Genomic DNA, 11,067 nt, shown 5'->3' on the forward strand with positions numbered 1-11,067 from the left:
GAGAGGCTAATGCCTCACTTTCTGATCCTTCCAAGGATCCCTTCTTGGACTTCTTCGATGGGAAATTAGTCACATAATGTCCCATCTTGTGACAATTAAAGCATCTTACTTTAGACATGTCACCCTTCTTCCCTCCATGAGAAGAATTCGATTTGAAATGGGAAGCCTTCCCCTTGCCTTACTTGCTAAGCCCATATTTTCTTCATCATCATTCTTGAATGAAGAACCATCTCATGTGCTCCTCCTGATCTCCTCCTGCATAAGATCTAACCATAGTCATTCCCAATCCGACAGTTTCTCCCTTCTGTTCACAGAGTCCTGGAAGCTATTCCAACTCTTTGGAAGGCCAAGGAGAGCAAGGCTCACCATATCATGATTGGCAGTAGTTATTCCCACACTGCCAAGCTCATCTCTACAGGTGGTGAGCTTGTTCAGATATGTGGAAATAGTATCGCCCTTCTCCATGTTGATTCTTCGAAGCTTATCCTTGAGCGTCAATTTCCTTTGGTCGCTACTATTTTGGTAGAGGTCCTTCAATGTCTTCCACATTGAGAATGGAGTATCCTTCCCATGGAGACTCGAGACAATATGGTCTCGAAATCCCTTAAGGATGATCCGTCTCATCTTCACCACACACTTCTTCTACTCAACCAACTCTTGTGCATTAGTTGAAGCTGGCTTTGGGATTTCTTGATCAATGAATTCCTTCAAGCAATTGTCTTCTAATGCAACCTCCATTCTATCTTTCCATGCTATGTAATTTGAGCTACCTTCCAAGGCATACTCGAGTCTCAAGCCATAGAACGCCATTGGCCAACCTTGAAGTATGATATGAATTTGATTTTCACCTACAATCCCGAACTTCAAACTTCGAATTCTCTTCTCAGTATAATGTTCACAACTTTGATACCATGTAGAAAATATGCGATAGGTTAACCCAATAATGCAATATAAATCAAAGCAGAATACTATAACCTACTTCTACTATCAAATTGCAGAAGCTTAAAGATCAAGCTGAACAATATAACCAGAAGAAGAACAATCAATAGCACAATACACATGAAAATACTTTGGGGAAAGCCTCAGCTAAAAACCCCACACTATTGTATTATCATACATGGTGGAAATACATAGGAATTATACAAATCCTTAGCTTTCACAGCTAGCTAGCTCTCACTACAATCCTCACAGATGCTCACAGGCAATCTTGGCTTCTCTCCAGCCTTCTTCTTTGCCCTCCAAGCTCCTATTTCCTTGCATTGTTCCTTGTGGATGATTTTCCTATTACCAAGTGGAAAACCTCCTTCAAAATTGCGCAATCCTCAAGGATAAATCCTTGACTACATGCATGAGTTTTCTCCATGAGAAAACACATGCAACTGATAGTATACTGTCGTTGAACATTAATCTCAACCGGGCCTTTATCAGAATAGACATGCATGAGTTTCTGATGAGGGAATCTTTAGTTAACTAGAGTAGCACTCGTTGAGTGCATTAATGCATCAACTGACTATTAGCTCGGTATTAGTTCCTCAAATAGTCTGGAACTAACTGAACTGGACTTAACTCAATAAACTGAGTTAACTAATTACAATTCAAATATAACTGAATCTTATCTCCTTAATTTAAGGGATAAATCTTTCATGAATTCAGAAAGAATTCTAACTTGAATTTCTCCAACTAATTAATTTAATATAAATTATTAATTATTTCCAAGTAGCTGTTACGACTAAATTCGATTTTAATTCACAATTTAATTCAAGGACAAATTAAATTGGAATATTCTTGTTGCCATATTTCAACAGTAGGTGTTCAAGTACATCATCCTCATCTTGTTGTCCTCCTCCTATGATGGCTTCCAAAGTATACAGTTCAGCAGAATAAAGCTCATCTTCTTCCTCCTCCTCCAACCATAAAGGTAAGTCATGTTCTAGGGAGGGTTGAGCAAGAGGGTATAGGACTAATTGCTTGGACATATGCCCATTCTTGATGGTCATATTCCCAGCTCTGTAGCTAATGTAGGCATCGGCTGTGGCCAACCATGGCCTCCCAAGGATGAGAGGGTAACCAGTTAGCTTAGCCTTAGGCTGGAGAACTAGGAAATATGCTGGGTACTCCTAGGAATCAATGGAGACCATCACATCCTCCACAATTCCCTCAGGGGTGACTGTGGAATGGTCTGCAAGTTGTAGCACTGTTGTGGTCTTACTTATTGACCCTTGAAGGTTAAGCTTGAGCATGGTGTCCTTTGTCATCACATTAATGGCAACCCCAAGATCAACTAGAGTGTGAGGGACAATGGTGCCATTGATGTGGACATCAACTACAGGGCTTCGAGGGTCTAAGTATTTTGGGCATATTTCTTGCCCCAACATTAAGTCAGATAACTGCCCAGTGACATTAATGGTAGGGGCATCCTTTTTTCTTCTTCCTAGATGATTAAAACACTTCTCCTTGATTAGTTTATTGTAAATAGGCACGTCTTTTATTACCTGGAGAAGGGGAATATTTACACATAGGTTTTCCAATTCTCCCAAAAGTTCAATTTCTTCTGGGGTAGGCTGGTGTGGTTGGGCTAATCTTTAAGGAAAGGGTGGAATTGCTTTAAGGTTTCTTTCCTCTTTTTATTTCTCAACCTCTCTATGTGGAGAGGGAGGTTGGTTATCTGGGAGAATTCTCCCAGATCTCAGGTTGATCTCCTAAATTTCAAAAGCATAAGCTGCATATGATATCTCTCCACCGTATGTTTGTTGGGCCTGCCTATTGTTTGGTTTTGGATTTGGCTGGGTAGGCATTTGGGGTTGCCTAGGTGGAGCAGAGTGTAGGAGCTGCGCTTAGGTAGGTGATGTAGGCAATAGAGCTGGAACATTGTTGAATTGGGGCCTCCACCCTTGGGGTGGGGTATTCCACTGATGTTGTGGCTGATTGTATGGTTGGAATGACTGGTTGGGTGGCTGGGAATGATATTGAGATGCATAGGACCAAGGAGGGGGTGTAGACCAAGAAGAATTGGCAGGGGGTCCCCAAGAAGGTGTAGTTGTGTTTTGGTTGGGTCTATAATATGCATGGGATGATCCTTGCATACCCTGATGGTATGGTCTAGGCCCAGGAGGTCTCCTCTGGTTGATGTAACAAAGTTGCTCATTGACCCCTTCAGCTCCTTGGTATACAACTTTGAGTCCAGGTAACGAAGGGCACTTATTTGTGGAGTGGTTTTCTTCACAGACTGAACAAACCTCAATACAATTTAATGGGCATTCATTCCTAGGATGCCTTCTGGTGCATTTAGGACAGAAGATGGTCAGGGCTCTCTCTGATTCCTCTTGCTTTCTTCTGATATTCATGGTATCCAATTGCAAGGCAAGGGTTTGCAGCATCTCACTTTTGAAGTCCTCCAACATATTTCCAATTTCACCCTTGATGGATGAGTTGGAAGATGAGGTACTGGCCATAGGTTGACTACTTCTACCCTTGTTTCTGGTTGCCCTAGAATGGTTTCTAAAGATAGTCTTGATGTTCTCATAGGGTAGTTGGTAGATATCTCCTCCTGATAACATATGTAAGGTGTCTAGGATATCCTCCCTCACTCCTCTAAGTAAGACCAGCTTCAGTGACTCAGGGTCAAGTGTGCACCTGACCCTTTTGTAGCTGAGCTGGAATCTCTCTTCGTAGTCTTCTAAGGATTCATCATGACCTATGGTCATCCTGAAAATCTCATCCTTAATTTCTTTTGACCTACAGTAGTCCCTATATTTGTTGTTAAAGGCCTGCTACATCTGAGCCCAAGTTGTTATACTATCTCTAGGTAAACCCATGAACCAACGTAATGCTGCATCCTTGAGGGTAGATGGAAACAATTTCAACTTCTGCTCATCACCTGTGTAGTCATAGGTTCAGCATACGACAACAAACTCAAATAGGAAGGTGTCAGGGTCCTCTGTGGTCAAGCCATGGAAATGAGGTAGAGCAGAGGGGCTTATGTTCTTCATTTTAGTGTCCCCATTGGTTTCCCTAATGGGGAAGGCACTCACAATTCTCCCTCTATCTCCTCTGTCATTTAAGTGTTCAACCATTGGTTCAGTAGGAATAGGTTCTTCCTCTTCTTCTTCCCCTATAGGTTCTTCAAATATATCAGGTTTCTCACCTAAAGGGGCTTCCAATTCACCGTCAGTGAAGAAGAAGGGAGGTTGACTGTTGGATGAGGTGGGGGTGTTTGGCAAGAATTTTCCTGAAGTATCCCTAATCCTACGAGGCATGAAAGGAAATGTTTTTGGGATTTTGTGAGATTTTTCTTGACAACTGGAAAGTAATTGCAGAAAGGAAATTGTTGATTAAATGTAGAATAACTAACAAAATGGAAACTACTTGCAGGATGAAATTGCTGAATTGAATGAAAGCCACTAACAAAAGGAACTACTTGCTGAATTGAAATTGTTGACTAAATGAAAAGAAACTACTGAAAAAAAGAAAACTACTTGCTGAATTGAAATTCTTCTTGCAGGAAAGGAAACTAGATTAACTTACAGAATGGAAAGGAAAGCAAATAAATGGAAAAATGACAAAAATAAACTAGATTACTTTTGCAGAAATAAACTAATGGAAGAAATTTGGAAACTAGAAAATAGAAGAAAAGAACAGTAATCACTACTACTCTGACACCTCCCCGGCAACAATGCCAAAAAGTGATGAGCCTAGGTATTGCAGCAAGAATGCCACAACTCCCAGGGCTACCAACTTTACTTATCAACCTGGGGTTCATACAAACTTGGAGGTGACAGTGCTATATACATAAGTAGGAGTGAAGGTACTGCCTGTTGTCATTTCTCATCTGGTAAGAGACCCCAAGGGTTCCAAGCCAGACTTCTATAGGGTCAGAAGAAGCTTGATCCTGATGGAAGGGAGGTAGATCTATTCTAAAGGAGAGCTATCCTAATGCAGAAGTGAAGAAAACAACATGCAAGCCTAACTCACACCAAACCCTAATTAATCATGAAAACAACTAGACTAAGCAAAATTTCCAAGAACACTAACCTAACACTAACTATCTAAGTTGCAGGAGTAAGGTAGAAAAACTAAGCTAAGGGGTCAAAAAGGGACACTAGGCTAAGCCTGTGTCTAAGCGGGAGAATAGTCAGAGGCCAAAATGGCACAAGGAGAACGTGGGGGGAGTGAAGAATATGAGGACCGTTGGATCAGGCGAGTAAAGGGTGGATGAACGGTCGAGATCAAACAACAGGAGGGTACATAGGCAAATGGGCAGACATGGTGGCCTAACAGGATGGATGGCTAGGATTATATTGCGCGGGCGGTCGACAGATGGATGGTGGAGATCACAGGCAAGAGAAAACGTGCGGAACTGGTATCGGGTGAGGTGACAACTGTGAGATATGGCAGGGCAGATTGATGGTGGAGGTTGGAGCGCGAAAAGAAGGGTGGTAAGCGAGATATCGCGCACCCTAAAAGCCGTAAATGGTTTTGGTGAATTTCATGCGATTAGCCTCCCCAGATGACACGTAGCACGGGGAAACCACCCATATCGCGTGCCTTGAGCCTGATAACGGTCAGGAGAAAGTTCATGCGATATGGCACGAGGACCGTTGGATCTGCCAAGGTAGATCTGCGATGGAGATTGATCGAGTGGGTTGGTGAGTGGGTGCGTGATAACCATCGGATCTAGCAAGGCAGATCGACGGTGGGGATTTAAAAAGGTAAAAGTCAAATGTGAAAAGTGGATTTGAGCGTTGATTGGACGATTTGGCTTGCGAAAGACGGTCAACGGTTAAAATCCGTTTGAACGTGAATGAACAGCTTCTGCTAAGCCTTTCATGCTGCAAGAGAATGAACGGGGAGTATGAGTGAGGGCGACTGATAGGGAGCGAGTGAACAAGCTTAGGACCATTAAAGGGGCAAAGCACCTATGAAACGACTCGGTGACTGGGTTAAACAACAAACCCTCTATAAAAATCAAAACCCTGTATTTTTGGGGTTGCTGCAGGGTTTCTTCCTCACATCATGGTCCTAGAGGGAGGAGGTGAGGCCAAGACACCTGTGAGAAACCTTGTGGATTTCTTTCTTTGCCAACCTAATGATTTACTGAAATCTTAGATGGGATAATTGAAATACAACTACCCTGTTCTACCCTACTATAATGGACTACAAATATTCAAGCAAATGAATAGGAAACAGGAAACTACTTGAGTCAATGAGCAGGAAACCATAAATCTATGCTAAACCACTAGGATGAACATGCATCTACTTAACCAAATGAGCAATCAAACATGCATCTATGTTATTGGATATGAACTACTTAAATCAATGAACAGGAAGCATGAATCTATACTATTGTTGTAATGAGAATGGACTGCTTGAGTAAATGAACAAAAAAAAACCAGGAAGCTATGCTAACATAACAATATGAAAAAGAGGAGGTTTGGCTGTTAGGGTTGGGCCCTAACCCAAGAGCTTCAGCCCTCAGAGTTAACTCAGTGCTGGCTCAAATGAAAACTCATCTTCATTATCAAAGAACATTGTGTTACATCGAACTGTTACAAGTTTGCAAATGACTATTGGTGACTGACTGACTATCTGATCTACTAACTGGCTAACTAGCTAAAAAAACTGAGGTCCTAAGCCTCTTTATTTATACATCTGAAGTCTCAACGACTTCCCTCAAAATTAGGGAGGTACAACTCCCAACTTAATGGTAACTTGTCCGTTCACTCTCACTAGCTCGGTTGCCTTCTAGTAGGGAGGCTGCTTGTACTTCCACTTGCTTCATTGTCTTGTTGTACTCCTGATTTGGCTGTGTGTACTTCCAGTGATGGAGGGATATTCGAATGGATGGGCAGTAAATGAGGATGATTTACCTTCTATAATTCCTCTTTCTTGTCCCATCCGAGTTTTTATCAAGGTCTTTTACCATAGTTCCTTCATTTTACCTTTTATCCCTGCATTTCCTTTGCTCTTATCCTTTTATTCCCGCATTACATGCACATTAGACCACAAAGCAAAATATCCAACTCTAACTCAACCCATAAGCAAAATATAATCAAAAGTATGCAATAAGTTGTGAGAATAGTTGGTTTGACTAAGGTAGGAGGTGGATTAAGGCCAATTAAGGCCCATATAAGTTTTCAATGATGAGACTCATCAGCCTCACAAGCTCCTTGGGTTCTTTGTCAAATTTTGGATGAAATGGTCATAGGCCCGCCTCAAAATAGCATGAAAAGCAATATAGCCTCCAACTCCAGCAATGGTGCTTCTCTCACAATCAAAATATTCTTCAATTCTTGTGTGCTCAATTGCAAGTTCAAATTAAAAACAACAACAATTGTATGCCTCAAAGTAGGATCAACTGCATTGATTGTGTCCAACCAAAGTGAAGAGCTCTGCTCCACACTACTCTATTGAAGGAATAGAAGAAAACAATGGGTGGGTGTTGCCAATGCCTTTACCATAGCTAAAATATCATCTGGTGTACTTTCTGGTTCACCCTTCTTTGCCTTGAGAACGAATCAAGGGGTATCAATGATTGTCAAATTTGGGTAGTAGGCATACTCTTCCCGCATCATAATAGGCTTCGCAGAGACTGCAACTCGGATTTTCTGTAGATTTTCTTCAAATGCTCCTTTGTTCTTCTTCTGATGGAATCAACAAAAGTAGAAGACAATGCAATTGGAGCTTCATAGTCATCAAAATCCTCATCCTAAAACCGATAGCAGGGTTCTACAACAGAAGGGTCATGGACCATTTGCAACATCAACGACCTTCACGTTCTCATTTCAACTTCTTTAACATTGAATCTAAAGCCTAGTAGAGCTTCTAGCAGAGAGTGTTTTCCATCAGACTGGCCACCGAGAGCAATGATCTCGGGAATTGGGGGGCTTCTCACCAAATGCCACATCACTAGCTTGCAGCCAATTGTAGGCTTCAAATCGAGATCAAACATCCGACGATGCATAAAAGTTGTCAACATATCTACTCTATTGAGATTGCGAATTAGATTCTTGCCTCTGGCTTTGGCTGGGTGTCGTCATGGGTGCCTTTTTCCCAGACGTGTTGCGCCAATGAATTGAATCTCTCAGCTCAACTGAAAAAATATAAGGGGATCAAAGCTTTTTCGCTAAGAGATATTCAATTGGAAACTCCTATAGCTCCAAGGATTGTTCCACATGTTGTGAATGGATTGGAGCGAGGACGACAAAAATAAGATTCGCTGATTGGTTGAGGTCAACAGTGTTTACCGACCCCAACCCTGTAGTGAAAACGCCTTTCGGTGTAAAAATATTTCACTCAATATGTATATTAAAATATTTGATTTATAATCCAGATTAAACTTTCTTTTATTATTAATATTTTTTAAATATTATATATCCAAATGGAATAAGTTACACATTTTTTGGGAAGGGAAAAAAAAATATTATTATTTAAATTATTATTATTTTTCTTTACTTATATTATTTTGTACGGACATTGGAAATATTTTTTATCACTCATATATATATATATATATATATATATATATATATATATATATATATATATTACATGTCAATTTTACATAAAAAGAATTACACATTTAATATCAATATTATTATTTTTACATGTCATATGTGAACTTTATATTTAGTGAAAGAATTACTTATCTCTCAATTTTGATATAAAATTAAAGTGGAAATCAAATATTTTTTTTAATTATTACTATTTTTTAATATACTAATATAAGTATTATTTTATTATTTTTAAATGTAATGTTATGTCGCAAGATCTCTCTCATATTGAGCTATAGAGCCCTTATGGGCACAAAAATATTGTTTTTAGATGTTTTTTTTGTTATCAACATTTATATTCAATATTCAAGATTTTTCGTGTAGAGAAGAGCTCTAGCTAGTATGGTAGAGAAGTTGTAATGTAATCATTTTGACTAAGTAAAATTATATAAAAACAAAAAAAATTAAATAAAAAGATTACTTAAATGTAAACATTTTAACTCAGTCAAATAAAATAAAAATAAAACATAACCAAATAAAAATAACCTTATAAAATAATAATAAAAAGAAAAATTGCCTATGGTATCGAGAACCCGTGGTATTGGCTCATGTTATTTATGTGGAACGTAGCATGTTTAAAGGGGGGAAATTAAACCAGCCTAGATCCACCATAAATATAAATCTACCAAAATTCGAGAGGGATCAAATCATGTAAACCTCTTTTAGAGTGAAAAGAGATTTGATCCCTTTGGGCACTTATTAGATAGGGATTTAAGATGGATCTAGGGCATTGTTATATTTAATGATATTTAGTGTAACATCATCCCATACCAGGCTATAAAGCACCTCTTGCCCTAATAAATTAGGAACAACTATTTTTCCAAGGAAATTGGGAATATATACAGGCATAGTCTAACTTATAGATGAAACAACCTTTTTCACGACATGTTTTCTGGTTAATTGATTTTTAAAAACTTGAGTTTAAGTTGTTTAATCTCGAGTGTGCCAAGGGTTTTTCATGACATGTTTTCTGGTTAATTGATTTTTAAAAACTTGAGTTTAAGTTGTTTAATCTGAGTATGCCAAGGGTTTTTCACGTGAAAAAGTTTATTTTGTCTATATATCTATATATATAAACTAGCTTAGGTCCATCTTAACTCTAAATCTAACAAGCTCCAAGAGGGATCAAATATATTTTCACTCTAAAAGAGGTTTGCATGTCAGATATTTGATCCCTCTAGGTGTTTGGTAGGTCCAAAGTAAAGATGGATTTAATTTCCCCCTTTGAATAGGCTATATTCCACATGTATGGGTCATAGCTATTTATTTTTATAGTGTTATTTTTATTTTATTTTGACCTAGTTAATATATTTGCATTACATTATATTACATTACATCATCTCTACCAGTTGTAGTTTAACTTATAGACGAATTATTTTTTTCACTAGAATCAGATACAATTTCAAGTTAAAATGTGATTTTTTGTTATTTAAAATACGTTTATGAATGCAAAAATAGATTCAATGCCTTGAAAAACCCTTGGGGCGAATTCTACAATTAAACAGCTTAAATTCAAGTTTCTAAAAATATCTGCCATATTTTTGGTTAAAATTAACCAAAAAAAATATCTTGAAAAAAAAGTTATTTTGTAAGTTAGACTACGTCACCCTACCATATCTGCCATATTTTTGATTAAAATTAACCAAAAAAAAATATCTTGAAAAAAAAGTTATTTTGTAAGTTAGACTACGTCACCCTACCATATTGGACTACGACTCCCTACCATATTGGGCTGAATAACGTTGGCACAATCATTTATTACTAATTAAAAATCTACTCAAATTATTAAAAATTGATTTCTTAATTAAAATAATATATATATTTTTTTAAAATAATTTTTTGTCATCAAAATAATAACTTTCTTTATGGTATTTAAGTATGATGTAAAATAACTTTTATTTGATTAAGAGCTTGTCATATGGAAATAGATTAACAATCCAAGTTTTAGAGGCATCAAGTAATGATTTAAACGTCTAAAATGAGTGAAAACCTACCCCTTATAAATCATGACCAAAATTCTAAATAACATGGTTTTCTTTGAATAACAATAATAAATCAATATAAATTGACAAATAACATCGAGCGATAATTATCCCAGTACTAATTTAATTATTACATTAAAATAATATTTGTAGCTATCTAAATAATAAAAAACTTTCTTTCTTAAATTAATATATATACTATTGATTTATACCTAATATAATTTCTATTTTATAAACAAAATTATTATTAATTAAAAAAATCATTAAACCTTCGATTCAAAGTTAACAAACCCCTGCATGTACATGTCTTTATTTTTTCCTATTATGACAAGTGTTTTCTTTTAATTTTATAAATGGAATTTTCATTGGCTTTCAATAAGTTAACCTCATAAAACCTAATTGTGATTTTTAATTTTGACCAAAATTATTTTTCCTATTTTATGTAAAAAATTTAATATCCTCGTAAAAATTAAAATAATTTTCTCTTAAAAAAAATTAATATTAACTTTAATAAATCTAAAGCACGTGGCTTCGAG

General features: G+C 37.3%; 1 pseudogene; it reads right to left on the reverse strand.

Moving 5' to 3' along the window:
• Positions 1–642: 642 nt before the first annotated feature.
• On the reverse strand, positions 643–7,934 carry LOC149220071 (dynamin-related protein 5A pseudogene; annotated as a pseudogene).
• Between the last annotated feature and the right edge of the window lie 3,133 nt (positions 7,935–11,067).

The sequence above is a fragment of the Pinus tabuliformis genome, chromosome Q, assembly GCF_031772625.1.
Source record: "Pinus tabuliformis cultivar Carrire ecotype Pingquan chromosome Q, CPIR1, whole genome shotgun sequence".
NCBI classification, from domain to species: Eukaryota; Viridiplantae; Streptophyta; class Pinopsida; order Pinales; family Pinaceae; genus Pinus; species Pinus tabuliformis.